The following is a 16,059-nucleotide window of genomic DNA, read 5'->3' on the forward strand; positions in this document are numbered from 1 at the left end:
TTGTAAGCTTTTCTTTTCCTTTTGACTAGATTTATTATAGCCTTTGTACACCACAGTTCCTGTATCCTCTCGTGACTCCCCTGTCTCATTGGAACATGCCTATGTAGAACTCCACACAAATATCCCCTGAATATTTGCCACGTTTCTTCCATACTTTTCCCTGAGAACATCTGTTCCCAATTTAATCTTCCAATTTCCTGCCTGAGAGCCTCATAATTCCCTTTACTCCAAGCCTTTCTAGTCTGTCTGTTCCTATCTCTCTCCAGTGCTAACATAAAGGAGATAGAATTATGATCACTATCACCTAAATGTTCACCCACTGAGAGATCTGACTCATGAGGAAATGTTGTTGATTTTGGGCTTCTATTCATTTTGATAGCAACTTTTCCACTTGTTCCATTACTGAACTCATTCTACTAATTTTGGTAACAGTGGAAGAGATTGTGCCATTAGCAAGGGCTTTTATCTTTTCAGCTTGACCATGAATAGAATGAACAATTCTCCTAATTTCATAGCCAGTGTTTATCCCCCAATCAACATAACCAAAGCAGATTACCAGATCATTTATTTCATAGCTATTTAAGAAACTTTGCAGCTCACAAACTGTATTGAATAAAAAAACAATAGGGATTACATTTCAAAGATACTTCTTTGTGAACACTGTGGAATGCTCTATGGCCATGAAAAGTGGTATATGAATGTATGTTCTTTATTCTTAATTCTCCTTGAACTAGCCTTTGTTACAGACAACTATTTCATTATAATATTCAGCTCTACAATTTTATTTTACAGGTGTCCTCACTTAACGTTGTTTCATTATTACTTTTCAGACAATTAGTGACTCATGGTTCACTTATTGTTTCCTAAGATCGTTATTACGTAATTGCTTACAACGCACAGTGTTATCGGGCTCTGATTATCAATGTGAATGTGTGTGGACGATTTCCCATTGTTCTGTAACTTTTGGCCAATTATTTGCCTCTATTATCTCCAATTACCACATCAAGATATCTTCCAAACACTCATCATGTGCAATGAACATGCCTGGAGCTAACTAGCATTAAGAGAGCATCACTCTTTCCTTGAAATTAGAAATGTTATGTTCATTCAAGGCTGGTGCACACATTGTGGACATTGCAATCTCTAAACCAAGATTGACACCAAGAAAGCAAACAGAATTTGAAGGTACCGTATATTTTGATGTATGTAAGAGAACTAAACATTCCATAAAACAACATTCCAACCTGCCCTGCTGTACAATACTATTTCCCAAATATAAAGTTTCTTGAAAAGACACTGGAAATGTGGACCTCTTCCCTTGTCTCAGGAACCATCTCTCAGTAAATGCAGACATCAGTATCTAAATTCATCATTGCCTTGACTATGCTGGCACAGCCTAGAGCCATCTGAGGAAAAGACTTTTTGGAGATCAAGTCCTCAAAGCAGGCACTAACCCTGCTGTCCTGCATGCTTTTGAATCAGGCACCTCAAAGTGCTGAAATGATCTGTAAAATTCTCCTGTAAAAGTCATATAGCAGGGAAATAGGTCCTTCGGCACAATTCGTCCATGCCGATCAAGTTGCCTACCTGAGCTAATCCCATTTGCCAGCATTTGGCTCCTATCCTTCTAAACCTTTTCTATCAATATACCTGTCCAACTATCTTTTAAATGTTGTAATTTTACCTGCCTCTACCACTTCCTCTGGCAACTCCTTACATATACCCACTACCCTCGGTGTGGAAAGATGCCTCTCAGGTCCCCTTTAAATCTTTCCGCTCTCACCTTAAATCTATGCCCCATAGTTTTAGACTCCCCTGCACCAATCTCCTTATCTAAGCCCATCATGGTACCTCTATAAGGTCATCCCTCAGCCTCCTACATGCCAGGGAAAAAAGCCCCAGCCTATCCAGCCTCTCCCTATAACTCAAGCCCTTCAGTCCTGGTAATATCCTTGTGAATCTTTTCTGCACCCTTTCCTGCTTAATGACCTTCTTCCTGTATCTAGGCGACCAGAACTGCACACAGTGCTCCAAGTGGTTTCATCAATGTCTTGTGCAGTTGTAACATGACATCCCAACTCTTGTACTCAATGTCCTGATCAATGAAGCCAGACTGTGTCACCACTTTTAGAGAACTATGTACTTGTACCCCAAGGTCTCTCTATTCTGCGACACTCTTCAGGGCCCTGCCATTTACGGTGTAAGTCACTGCTAAGTCCTGCCGTGGTTTAACTTACCAAAATGCAACAATGTGACACTTGTCCGAGTTAAATTCCATCTGCCATTCCTTGGCCCACTTTCCCAGTTGATCTAGATCCTGTTGTAGTCTTTCTTCACAAACTTGGTGTCATCCGCAAACTTACTAACCATGCCAACACATTCTCATCCAAATTATTAATATAGATGATGAACAAAAGTAGACCCAGCACCGATCCCTGGTGCACACTGCTGGTCGCAGGCCTCCAATCTTAAAATCAACCTTCCACTACCACCCTCGGACTCCTTCCACCAAGCCAATTTTATATCCAGTTGGCTAGCTGACTCTGGATACCATGCCTTGCTAAAGTCCATGTAGACCATGTCTCCATTTTCCTGACCAGTACCTCAATATCCCTCATGAACCAGGGTTACCTAATCCCGCCACTGTTGTCCTTCACTCTAACAGGATCATGCTGGCCCTGAACTCTCACTATCTCATTTTTAAAAGCCTCCCACTTGCCAGACATCCCTTTACCTGCAAACTACATATCCTAATCAACCTTTGCAATTTCCTGTCCAATGCCATCAAAATTAGCCCTGCCCCAATTTTGGACTTTGGTTGGCAATGCAAGTGAACCACCATCAGGTGCTTCCAATGCCATGGATGTGTTGGTAGGTTAATTCGTTACTGTAAATTACCCCTTATTGTGTGTGCAGATAGTGGTAGAAGGAATCATATGGGAGTTGATGCCATGTGAGAGAGAAGAAGATGGAGGGATAAGGAAAATAATAGAGGGTGAATGAGACTGATGAGATTGCTCCACTGGAAGTTGGCATGAACCCAATGGGCTGAATAGCTGCCTCCTGTGTCGTAATAAGTAAGTAAGCATCCCCTCTAGGATCAACATCCCCAGCATTGAAACTCTAATTATGTTCAGTCATTGGGCAGACGCTGGTGTTCACATGCTTGACGCCACTGTCCCAAAGCTCCACACTGAGCTCCCTTGGGTAAGACCTTACCAGATGGAAAGAGGAAACACTTGAAGGATATTCTCAAAGCCTCCTTGCAAAAATGTAACACCCTTTGTGATGTATGGGAATCGCTAACGGTGGCCAATCAAAGTGAAGAAGGAGCATCTATGAAGGCACTGTGACCCTTGAGTCTCTTGGTTAGGAGTGCTTGGAAGCTGAAGAAGGACAGTGGAAAGATGCACCACCTCCCATTCTACCCATCCATTCTATGCCATCAAGCAGCTCCCGTGCCTCAATCACCTCAGAACCCCCCAGAACTGGAGAGGAAACAAGTTATCTTTAACCCCAAGGGCTACCTGAGAAGAAGAAAAGTAGCAGAAGAAATAAACTAAACTGATCCTCCAATATAATAGGGGAAACTTCATTTATCAAATAGAGCACAGAAAATATACCAAAATATATAAATGAATGAATGAATGCCATAGCCCAGTAAGATTTATGTAATAGATAAAATAATTAATATACTGGATGCCAAAACATGATGAGAATGTGGAGTTTTATGTCATTATTTAGTTTTATAGGTTTTTAGTTGAGACACATTATACTCTGATGGTTTCTGAAAATATTTTTTGATATACTTGTATTTACCATGAGAAAGCTTCTATGTCAGTTAGTAGGGTCATTCCAAATGTTCCATTGTTTTACAGATGAACAAATGGCTCACATTTACTTAATTATCTTTCCTCTAACAAAATATTAAAAGTCTTGCTGCCTCAAAATCTTAACTGTTGGTGTGAGCATTTCCTCCCTTACATTGCCTGAAGCTTAGCAATTCATCATGTGCATTTTATCCACTTAAAAAAATCTAAAAATATGAATTTGACCCATTACTGGAGACAGGCAGCACCCACCAAGTTTATTTGAACTATTATCTAATTTTATAAAAAATAGAAATCAAGTTACATTCTGCCAGTACCACATTCAACTGGGTTACAATGTCTTTCTTTAGCTTTTGATGATAATTTCCTGCTGATTTTCTGAAACACTGTCTCACTGTAATTTTTTTTAAATGAATCAAACACATGATAAATAGAAATTGAATCATTAGATTATGTAGTCAAGGAAAGACATTTTCTATTTTAGAAAATCCAGCTGGCATGCCTGCACATTCAGTATAATAGACAAAAGTATTTTGATTTAACAATCAATAAATAGGATGAAATATATCAATGGGCTATTTCCTCCAAACTAAATGCATGGTTTTTGCTCAACTCTTCCAAGTCCTAAACGACAGTTAGATTTAGGAGATATGCTTCCAGCTTATTTGCAAGCTGATCATTGATGACTAATGCATACAGTATTTAGAATAGTGGCATTCATTATAAATAGGAGTATTTTGTACTGTTTAACAAAAAAATGATGAATATTTTGCATAATCAGATTAGATTGTAATGTAATAGAAAAATAAAGTACAAATAGGGAAGTCAAATCAAAATTTTACTGAAGGATATCTTTAGTAGTGCTTAGAACATGGTTTATCCTCTGATGTTTGTGAAAAGATAAAATATCAAACACAAACTATAGAATTATGTCACAAATGCTTATGCATGTAGATGTATGTGTCGCATTTCAAAATGTCAACAGAATTTACTGATTGATTTATATCACCATTACTTGCTAAATTAACCATGCTGATTTGTCCAAGAATAGACTGAAAGGAAAAGCATGTACCATGTAATTTTTCTTGTATGTGATAAGCAGGTTGAACATGTTCCCTATCAGACTGAAACCTGCGCAACAGAAGATTTATTTAAATATTGAACAAATAAATGAACAGCATTTAATGAACAAGAGTACCTGTTATAATTATTGTAACTACATATTTTTTATATGAAACAGCAAAGATGCCATTCTCTGGCTCATCTCTCTACATATCATATGAACCTTGAAAGCAGATGTTCATTTCTTAAAAGGTAAAACATTACTATGGTTTTTCGGAGCTGTTCTGTAGGCTGAAATGACTAACTGCAGTAGCTCAAAATAACTTTATAATTGGAAAATTCTGGTCAAAGGGTTGTCCATCAGAAAGACTATAAGTATTGGTAAGGCTTCTAATCATAGGACTACTTCACATCTTCAACACAGATGCAGCTGTCAATTAGAAACCTCTGCCCCAAGGAGAAAAAAATCACAGGAAATTTTAGAATGAAATATATGGTTGGCTTTATATATCATGCTAAAAAATTAGAAGTGTTAATGTATTCAAGGCAACTTCATTTTTATGTGGTTTCAGCTGCTCACTTTTGCATTTTTTTCAATAGTCTTCACTAGGTGTCTTCATGAACTTACCAAGAGTAATCATGTACAGATTTGTATATGAGAAATGTGAAATATGTAATAATAATAATTTAAGAATGTATCTGGGGGCTATTGAATGTATTGCTAAGGTCAAGCAGAAAAGGACGTCCCATATTCCTGTCAATTTTCAGTTAGCTGATTTCAACTCGCACTATACTACAATTAGATGGAGGACCCTAGGCTGGAGAAGGGTGAAATCATACAGAATTCTTGTTCTGACCATTATTCAGACCACTATTGCAGCAAAGTAAGTCAGCATGAATGCTGGGTATCAGTTTAGATTATGTGCTTGAGGCCCTGTGTATAGCTGTAACTTATAACTTCCCTGCTCAGTGGTAAGAATGCTTACCAACTGAGCCCTGAAATCTGTTTCATGCATCAGTGGAGTTTCTAATGGATAGAACCGACACATGATCTACTTTAGTTCAATAAGTATAATCACTTATACATTACTTTACAATATTCACTTTCTTTGGCATTTTTGTATTTGCATTATTTTTCTTTGTTTGATCCTTTTCACATTGCTGCAAAAGGTCTAATGGATATACGAATGTTGTATGGGTGTCAGGTTGTAAATTGGGTATATATAGCTAAGGAATTAAAAGGTGGTGAGAAAAACAAGGTCAATCCTACATCCAGCACTCATTAACCAGCTGTCTTATAAATCTTTGGCAGAATATGAGACATAAATCTTCCAGTGGTGACCACATATCTTTTACAAGGTCTGTATGGATCTTTTAGCAAGACTAAGTTGTCCCGAAATGTGTTGTGCTGATTAGCAGTGTTAATGCCAACTATTTCCAGATTTATGATGCCTCTGTTTATAGTCGATAGGCCAGCAGAGAGGATGCATTTTTCCAGTTTTTGAAAGTCATTCACATTATGAATTATATTTACATTGACAAGGATTATCATGGACTTTGTTTTGAATGTTGGATGTCACACACCATCACCAGTGTGGTACTTGTGGAATTCTGGCCCATCTCTCTGCGGTTATTGTCTCGATTTTTTTTCTAGAGGTGAAAATCTCAGAATAGTGCTGATTTTAAACCACTGGTTGTTTAAATGCATTGGTTAATTCAGTGTAACCATTATTTAATGATCTTAGATTTCGCAAATAGTAAATTTTGCTGTAAAATGCCATACTTTTATCTCATAGCTGATATTTTTATGATGTCTGCCTTTACATTTCTGAGGTAAGGATTCTGTTCACTCCAGTCAATGACATTAATAGATTCACCCTTTTTATTTGCCACATTAGACTCCTAAAATATTAGTTTTATTACAACTTGTTTCATTCAACCATCTGCAGTAGTGGGTCACCTAGTCCTTTGTGCCTGCTCCACCACCTAATAAGATCATGGTGATCTGATTGTAACCTCAACTCCGCATTCAATTCTGCCCACAGAACCTATCACCCTCTTGTTTACATTTTACCTATCTACTTCTGCCTTAAAAATATTTAAAGACTTCTTCGACTGTCTTTTAGGAAGAGTTCCAAAGACTCGCTACCTTTTCCTGTATTTCCATAACATTTTCTCTGTTTCTGTAACATTTTTTCTCATTTTGTGGATGTCTGTTTTTCTCTAAACTATATAATATTTCCTCTGCAATTTATTCATTTCATCGTAGTTCTCAAACCCCTATCATCAGCTGTTCAATGTCCTTACCCTCTTCAGCCTGTCGCACTTTAATGCTTTAGTTTCATTCATTCTCCTTCAGCTTTGCTTTGCTCTCCTCTTGACACTAACTTCAGTTTGTTTCTCATTTTCACTTGTATCTGTATTTTGTTTTGTTTAATTATTTTCACAGCGTTCTTCACATTTATCTCCCTTGTGTTTGCTGAGTCTTTTTCTTGAGATATACCTTTTACTTTTTTTCCTCTCTTAAATTAGTGCATTCTTCTCTTCCTCTACAACAACTTGTTTTATGTAGTACCATCCCAAAGCACTTCACAAAAGCATATTTTGACACCATATTGAATATTTGGAGGCAGCACTGAGGTCTAAAATCTTGGTCAGAGATAAGTTTTAAGGAATATTTAGAGAAAGTGGAGAAGTGGAGTAGTTAAGAAATTGGGATTGTGGAGCTGTGGACCCAGACAGCTGAAAACACAATTGCCAACACTGGAAGAATTAATATCCAGTTATTCAAGAACCTAAAACAAATAAAACCACAGATGCTGGAATATGGGCCAAAAAAAAAGCAGAAAATGCTGGAAGAACTCAGCCAGTCAGCAGCATTGATAGAAAGTGAAAGTAGTAAATGTTATTCTACCAGCATTTTCTGATTTTGTGCACGAGGCTAGATTGAAGGAGTGCAGAGGTCCCAAGAACTGTAGGGTCAGAGGAAGGTACAGAGATACGGGAGGACAAAGAAATGTAGGGATTTAAAAACAAGTATGAAGTATTTAAGATTAAGTCATTGCTGGATCAAGATCAAGTGTAAATCAGCTAGTACCGTGGCGATGGGTTATTGGGGCTTGGTGTACGTTTGAATATGGGCAGCTTGTTTTGGAAGAGCTCAGGTTTATAAGGTAGGACGTCAGCCAGGAGAGGATTGGAATAGTTGAGTACTGGGATAACTGGGTTTATTGAGGGATTCAGCAGCATTTGAGCTGAAGAAATGACAGATGGGACCGATTATAGAGGTGGAAGTAGTCTGCATATGTGATCAAGAGGATTGGAGGGGAGGTCTAATGCTTATCTCAGAGATTATGAAGTCTAGTTCCTTCTCAAACAGCCAAGAAGAGTGATGGAGTTGGTAGCCAGGCTATGGTTTGCGATGGTGATAAAACAATGAACGTTGGCCTTCTCGGTGTTTATTTGGGACAAAGGTTCAGACATCCAGTACCTGATGTCAGATAGACATGAAATAACAGAGCAGGAAATTAACCCTGATTATTGAAACCCATTTTTATATTGGCTTTTTACAGGTGTTATTCTCCCAATTCCAGCCAGTCTTAGCTGAATATCATATGTTTATTTTGGGGTCTGTACTAGCAAATCTGATGTTGGTATTACAGGCAGCTTTCTGATTACAGTTTAAAAGTACAAAAATGCAAACGGCTACAAAATATTACACTGACCAGGAGTGCTGTGCATTGGCTCCTGGAAATTGCTGTCCTTTTTTCAGGAATGGATTCTGCCCTTGTGACTTTTGTTTATTTATTTTGACATCCTTACATCCAGCTCATGCTTATGGGAGATCAATTAGCCAGGTCATAAATCATGAAGTGTGGAGGTATAACAGAATATGAGGAATAGATGCAGGAGGCCATTCAGCCCCTCGTGCCTGCTCCCACACTAAAAAACCATCATGGCTGATCTCTTATCACAGTGCAATTTTCCTACAGTAACCCTATATTTCTTGATTCCCTTATTATTTAAATATCTACAGGTTTCCGTATTGAATATACTTTGTGACTGAGCCGCCTTGAATAGTAAATTTGAAAGATTCACTTACCGTCTGTGTGAAGAAATTCTTTCTCATTTGTGTCCTGAATGGTCAATCCTTATTTTGAGACAGTGACTCCTCATTCAACTCATGAGATTGGCTGCATCTAAGTTCTGGGGGTTTAGAAGCCAGCATGGTGCTGAATGTTATTTTTTTAGGAAGTAGAAAAATATTATCGATCATTTTTTGGTGTAAAGATGTTGTTTGTTTCATTTCTGGTGGAATGGTTGACAACCACCAAACTAATGAACCTTATATTTTCCTGTTACTTGGGATTTGATTTGGCAGCATTTATTTTGGTATGATGTTAAAAATATGGTCTGTTTTAAATATAATCTTGAAACCAATCTGATTGGTCAGTGACTAAATGTCACTCAGCTGACCAGCTAAAATTTTGCTGTGTCTACGCGTGACATTGTGTACTATGATTCTACATGGGAATGAATTCCCCTCTTCATACCTACTACAGACATGACATTTGGTTAATATTGTATCAGTTTCAAAGATTGCAGGCTTGAGTAGTAGATGCCCTTTATCTGTATATTTAAACATATCTCTAAGCATGTTCTCTGAAGTAGAAAGAGGTCATTTGCTCAGTCCAGCCTGTAGCTGGAGATAAATAAAACATGCATGGTTTCAAGGTCTTTATAATAACCTTGAAGCTCCACAGAAGAAAAGAAATATATTTCTCGAGATCCCCCTCCCCCAGATGGAATCTCATTCGCTGTATTGGAACAATTTTCCCAAATTGCACATCCTACACAAATCCCTGCTCCTACAACTGCATATTGATAAAATGCAGGAACAATTTCACCATGCCATGTATCTTCAGCTGGCGGATTTGAAATAACATACATACACATAAATGCACTTCTGTGTTACAATGGTATTGCTGTAATGTGCTTCTCTAGAAATGAAGTAAATCAAACCAATCTAATCCACTGTGGCATCTAGCAAAAAATATACTAGCTGCAGCTGTTGTACCTCTACTTCGGTTGAATATTTAAATCAGAGCTGACAACAAGTATGCTGAGAGTCTCATCACACAGAATGTGCTAGATTGTGCAGTAGGGCTAGCAGGTAGGCTGAAGAGTGAGTGATTATAGTACATCTGCATAATGTAATTTAGTGAATTCATTAGGGTCTGACAGAGTGCATCATGACATAAACTAGTCCTTAATGACGGACTCTAATTGGTAATATCACTTGAGTCATCAATTTGTTATTGTTTGGATCTGAAGCCTATTTTTTTTAGTGAAATTTTCAGGCTACTGACCAAAATGGCAGTTTTAAGTGATTTTGCTGCAATATATTTTGAGAGTCTTGTCACTGAAAACAGCAGCGACCTTCCTAATCAGAACATGATTGTTATGATGTTGTTTTTATACCTTCAACCAACTTAACAGGCAGTTCAGTTCATGCAAATGAGAAATGTTGTGAATCCAGCCAATGAGTATGCAAAACTGTTCATGATTGGACAAAATGCTTGGGGACTCTGATTTACTACTTGAGCTGTGGATCTCCTAATTGACAGTGCCATGGAGACACTGAACTCACATTGAGGAATGACTGAATTAGATCCCCAAATTCTAAAAGGACTCCCTGTCCCCACTTTGAGAGAAAAAACATTTCTGGGTTATGTTTTAAAAAAATCAGTCAGGCTGTGCACCAAACAGTTAATTATTAAAATATCCTTTTGGAAATATTAATTAGTTAAGGAATATCAGCAACATATTAGAAATGACTCTGATCATATTTTACTTTTAGCCCGCTGTCATGTTTTTAATATAGCCATTATTCTTGTACACTGTATCAAGGTATTAATTGTCATTTTAGTTAAGGTCCTTAATTAAAATAAGCAGAGTCAGGCAAGGTTTCATAAAGAAAAAAAAATAAAGAATTATTGAACCATAAATGTTATAGTAATTATAAAGGATCTACTAATCTGATAAGATTACTGCTGGTAAAATGTGCTTGTTTTGCTTCCAGTCCGATTATTCACATAGGGACTACAGATTCATCACCCTTCTGTTCCCCTCTCTTCCCACCCCAGCACTTAAGTTCTAAAAATATTCACAAAGAGTGAATTTACACAAGTGGCAAAATTACACCTGGGCTCTGAGCCAGAGTCTGCTCTAGGGTTGAATCAGTCCTGTCCTTGCTGCCTTACTTTGGCTTCACATTCCCCAGTGTATTAAACTTAAAATCTTATTCCTCCGCTCCAAATTCTTCCACAGCCTTGCCCCACTCTTTAACTTCATATCTTTACAAGCTAAGAAAGACTTTATGTTGGATTATATAAGCATTTATGTAGTGATTTCCATGACCTCAAATGTCCCAGGGTGCTCTGTGGCTAATTAAGTACTTTTCATGTGTGGCCACATTGTGCATTGGAGGACATAACAGAGGGCCATTTTTCCTGTGTTGTGTGTGTTGGCTCTTTGCTACTGAAACTAACTGTACTCTTCCTTGCTTCTCCTATGCATCAAAAAGTAGAAGTGTTTTTCCTTAGGAAATGTAATGGTTTCTGCCTTTTGTCATGTGGAAAGTATTCTGTAATCAAAGAATTTACTGTAGACTGGACATTGGATTGTTGCACTTTTCAGTTTTAAGTTTGCCAGTATTGTTTACATAGGACATTTCTGGGTGAAATCTGACCACATGCTGGGACAGGGTGCTTTTGTGCACTATTCATTTTACTTCACTTGTCCCTCCATCAAGTGCATGAGTGACATCATTTTTTTGAGTAAGGACTATTTCTACCCATACTGCCATAAATTGGAGCAGAAAGTTCCACACCATCACCATCACTATCATGGAGGCATCTCAGGAAAACCAGGAAACACATTAAACCAGTTTGTTGCTTTTCTTGATATTGATAGGAGTTGTCTGCTGATTCCTGACAGGGCAGTTTCAAAATTGACTGCAGGCAGCCTAAGACCACCAAAGTCTAAGAGGTGTTATTTCCTGTAGTTGAGATATTCATTGGGTGTCTCGGTGGTGACACCACTGGCAGCACTCTATTACTGCAGTTGCTCTTATGGCCATGACTGGCGACTCAGGTTTGGTTGGGGGCCTCAGCCCAGGATGTGTCCATCAAAGAACAACCTATTCCCACATGTTATCTGCATCTCTCTGACAAACAATGTATTTGCAGACTGAGGCTTTCCAAGGATGTCATTTTTGAGATAAGGGAAATGCCGCATGAAGATGTTCAGTCACACTCTTTAGACTGGATCGCTCTCTCCATGGAAGTCAAGAACATTGACTCTTACCATCCTCGTCACAGGCTCCTTCCAAATAGCCACAGCTGATCTCTGGTGTGTCTCTCAAATAGCTGCATCAGAATGGTTACCAAAGCACTGCATTTGTGAAGAAATTATTTTATCTACTTTGATTCCAGTGAAGAATAGGTGGCTTCTTGGGCACTTGGATTTGTCAGCATTGCAGGCGGCCATTGCATGCAGGCAGGCAGGAAAGGTTTCCTGGTTGTGGATCAGCAGAAGGGTTTACTTAAAGTGAGTGCCGTGTTTCTGGAAAGCACACAATTCCTTCCTTCTCAGAGGGTCCATTCAGCTGGATATTTTTAGTGGCCAGTACTGCCCAGAGGAATGGAACCAGGGGATAAGAACTCCTCTCTGCCTCCACAGCTACATTCTGAGTGCAGATACAACAAGAATGCAGGTGCTAGAAATCTGAAATAGAAAAACCAAAATGCTGGAAGTGCTAAGGCACTCTCTCAGGAGAGAGAAATTTAAGGTCAACGGCGTTTCATTTGACTTTGAAAAATTTTGTTGGATCATGAAATTTCTTCATGCAGTGCTCCATTGTGTCTGAGTGTCACTCCTGGAGAAGACAAAGGCAACCATCTCTTCCCAAGTCTTCTTGTGGTTGGCCTCGTGAATCTCCTGATTCCCCAAAGCACAGGAACTTCTAGCATGTATCTCTGGATGAGGCTGTGGTCTCCCTCTCCCCTATTACCTCTGTCTCCTCCTTCTAGCCAAAGTGCATGTTGCTGCTTGTGGCTATCATGGGGAGTGTACCTTTAAGGGCTGATGCCTTTGCCTGAATGCTGTGCAGCAAAGCGCTGGGGGATGCGTGAAAATGGGTGAGGTTCTGTCGGCAATCATGAGGGTTTTGGTTTAGCGTTTGTTTTTCTGAGGGTAAACTACACTTACCTTGATTTTAAACTGGCCAGTTTTGTGATTTATGCTGCAACTTGATTGGGCATTATCACCAAACTTAGCCTTGTTTAGCACAACACTAATAAGTGCAAACTAATTACTAGGCATATATATTTTTTAGTAGGTAGTATCTCTGTAGTCTCTCTGTTTTCTGCTCTGCCAAGCACTCCACTCCTCTGGCTTTGGTCTTTATCGCAATTCCTCTAATCTCTGCCTCATAAACGCTGACTTCTGAGGCCCTATGCTAGAAGTGCTAAGTAAGTGCAGGTTCTTATAGGAGGGAGCAAGCACAAGGCTGCCAGTAGCAGTCAGGTCAAGAGTGCCAATGGAATTTGGATTAATGTCGCTTGTGAAGTTAGGACTAATGTACCTACCGAGGGTCTACTCAGAGTTCCTGGGACAAGCAAACTCAAAGCTGGCAACAGAGCCCCATTGTGTGGGCATTGCCATCGTCCCCTCTAAATTTGGCATTGACCATTTTTCAACAATAAATGCAGACTGTGCTCACAATGGTTGTCCTTAATATGACTAACTTTCTTTTGAATGGGAGCTCAAAAAACACAATAGCTTAGAAATTTAATCTTGTGATGCATGTTTTTATGCATTGCATGACTGATTTTTAGTGTAAACATCAACCTTGAAGCATAATTGGGATCTTACAGTGGGTTTAATGGGCTTTCAGGTCTGGAATCTATCCTCGCATGAAGCATGTAGAGCTTGCACAGCTGACATTGTTACACATGCAAGATCAAATGGATGGCCCCTCTCTCTGGTGAAATTGATTCACAGATATGTATTTCATGCCCCTTATGTACCATACACAGGAAAGCAGGCCTTAGCAATGGGGACAAAACTTGCACCTTCAATAGTTAAAGGGATCATCAGTTACTTACAGAGGTATTGGGAACTGTATTGGAAAGAATTAATTGAATTGAACAGACTTGAAGGTGATTTTGTGTGAAAGCAATGTTCAGACTTGCATGTTTTGGGAGCCTTAGTGGTGGTCTGCAGGGCCTCCAGCATGACGAGGAGCAGGAAGAGAGAGGTCAAAAATGCAGTACGAAGAAGGCCTAACTCTCAAGAGCATAAGCAGGACCACGCCCTTACTCCAACTATGCATTAAATCCTGAGGCTAAGGTTTTCCACATCAGTGGTAACAGAGCTGCTGTCATTGGTCTATGTGAGGAGTGACACTGAGACAAATTGGTTCTGCTCCCCCACATAGCAAAAACATGCAAGTTTTTTGTTTCCAGCACAGACAAAAATGGACGAGAAATTAGAGAAATGAAACAAAGGACTGCAGATGCTGGAATCCAGATGAAAAACACTATGATGCTGGAGGATTTCAGCAGACCTTCCTGACCTGAAACGTCAACTGCCTGCTTTTCTCCATAGATGCTGCCTGGCCTGATGAGTTCCTCCAGCATCATGGACTAGAAATTCAATCATATGATTGCCATTATCCCCAAATACAATCACTTTCTCACAATGACCTTCATTCTCCAAGGTTTTAATTTTCCTCAAATTATAAGGTGTGAAAATGTTTGTTGCAAAATTTATAAAAAGGTATCTGGGGAGTTTTCTTCTCTTCCCATTACAATAGGCATCACAGTGAAAAAAGTAAGAAAGGGAAATGCCTGTCAAAAATCTCTTTAAAGCTCATTCACCAGAAAGTCATGCAGCTTTGGATAATATAGACTAAAAACAAAAAGAATTATGCTGTGGAAATACTTAACACGATGATATTCCTTTGCCTTCCTAATAGAGTTACAGGTATTGTTCCTGTTTAAGTATAAACAAATTTCATTCAAAACCATTAAGCTTTGTCAGCCAATATTTGTGCAGCCTAATTTCAAGGCCTTCACCTTAGTTAAAGGCAGAATGAAACTAAACCACCCTGGAAATCATTAGCAGGGAAGAAGAGACAGTAGTTATAAATTACGAGAAATGTTTCCTCTCCCATTTATAAATCATGCAACATCAGTAAGCCTGTGTGTACTCTTCCTTAATAAATTAATGACTTGCCTGACTGTTCCATTGTGATTCTCTCCTCACAATGAAATTAATTCTGACTTGAAAATGAGTGGATTGCTGTGCTCTTATAATGTTTAAAAGACATTGAAAATTAGTTTATTGTGACTTGAATCAGAAGAAATGAAATAGTTTGTATATCACTGCAGATGTTTATCAGAAGAAACAACTGCAGAAAAGAAAAGCAGCAACTAATGAACCATATTAACTCTTTAATTACCTCTCCCCTCACATATATATGATTCTGCTTGATCGGAATTATGAGATATTTTCTACAAGCACTGTCAGTGTTACCTATTGATAGCATTAGGATACATTTCAAGGAATTGTACTGTATGGGTGGAGATCCTGGCCTCCATTTTTTTCACCTTTTTTCTCTTAACCATATCAAGACTTGCATGATGTGATAGAATTAAGTCACATATGCTAATTTTAGTAAACTGAGAATTACATAAGCAAATGCTTGAATGAAAACACCATTCAAATCCAAAATTTAAATGTTGGTCTCAGGGTTGAACATTGAATATCAAATATTGCAATCATATAGCTATTGATGTAAATTTTGCATAGAGAACAATGAAGAGGTTAACACAGTTCACCATTATTATGGAGTAAGTCGTACACACCTTTCACATTACACATGGGATAGTTAAACTGGAAAATCCTGACATTGCGATCCAAGCTCCCTTGCTGCTTCACAGGCTGTGTTCTGATAATGACTTGCCAATCAGCTCAGTGTTGAAACAGATAGGTGTTTGAAGTTGCAGCACTTATCCAATGGTTATCAACAAACTTGGCTGATAAGGCAAAGAATTAGTAAAACAATAAAAAAGGGACAAAGGTTGATCGAAATCAAATT

Source organism: Pristis pectinata, chromosome 1 (assembly GCF_009764475.1).
Source record: "Pristis pectinata isolate sPriPec2 chromosome 1, sPriPec2.1.pri, whole genome shotgun sequence".
Classification (NCBI taxonomy): Eukaryota; Metazoa; Chordata; class Chondrichthyes; order Rhinopristiformes; family Pristidae; genus Pristis; species Pristis pectinata.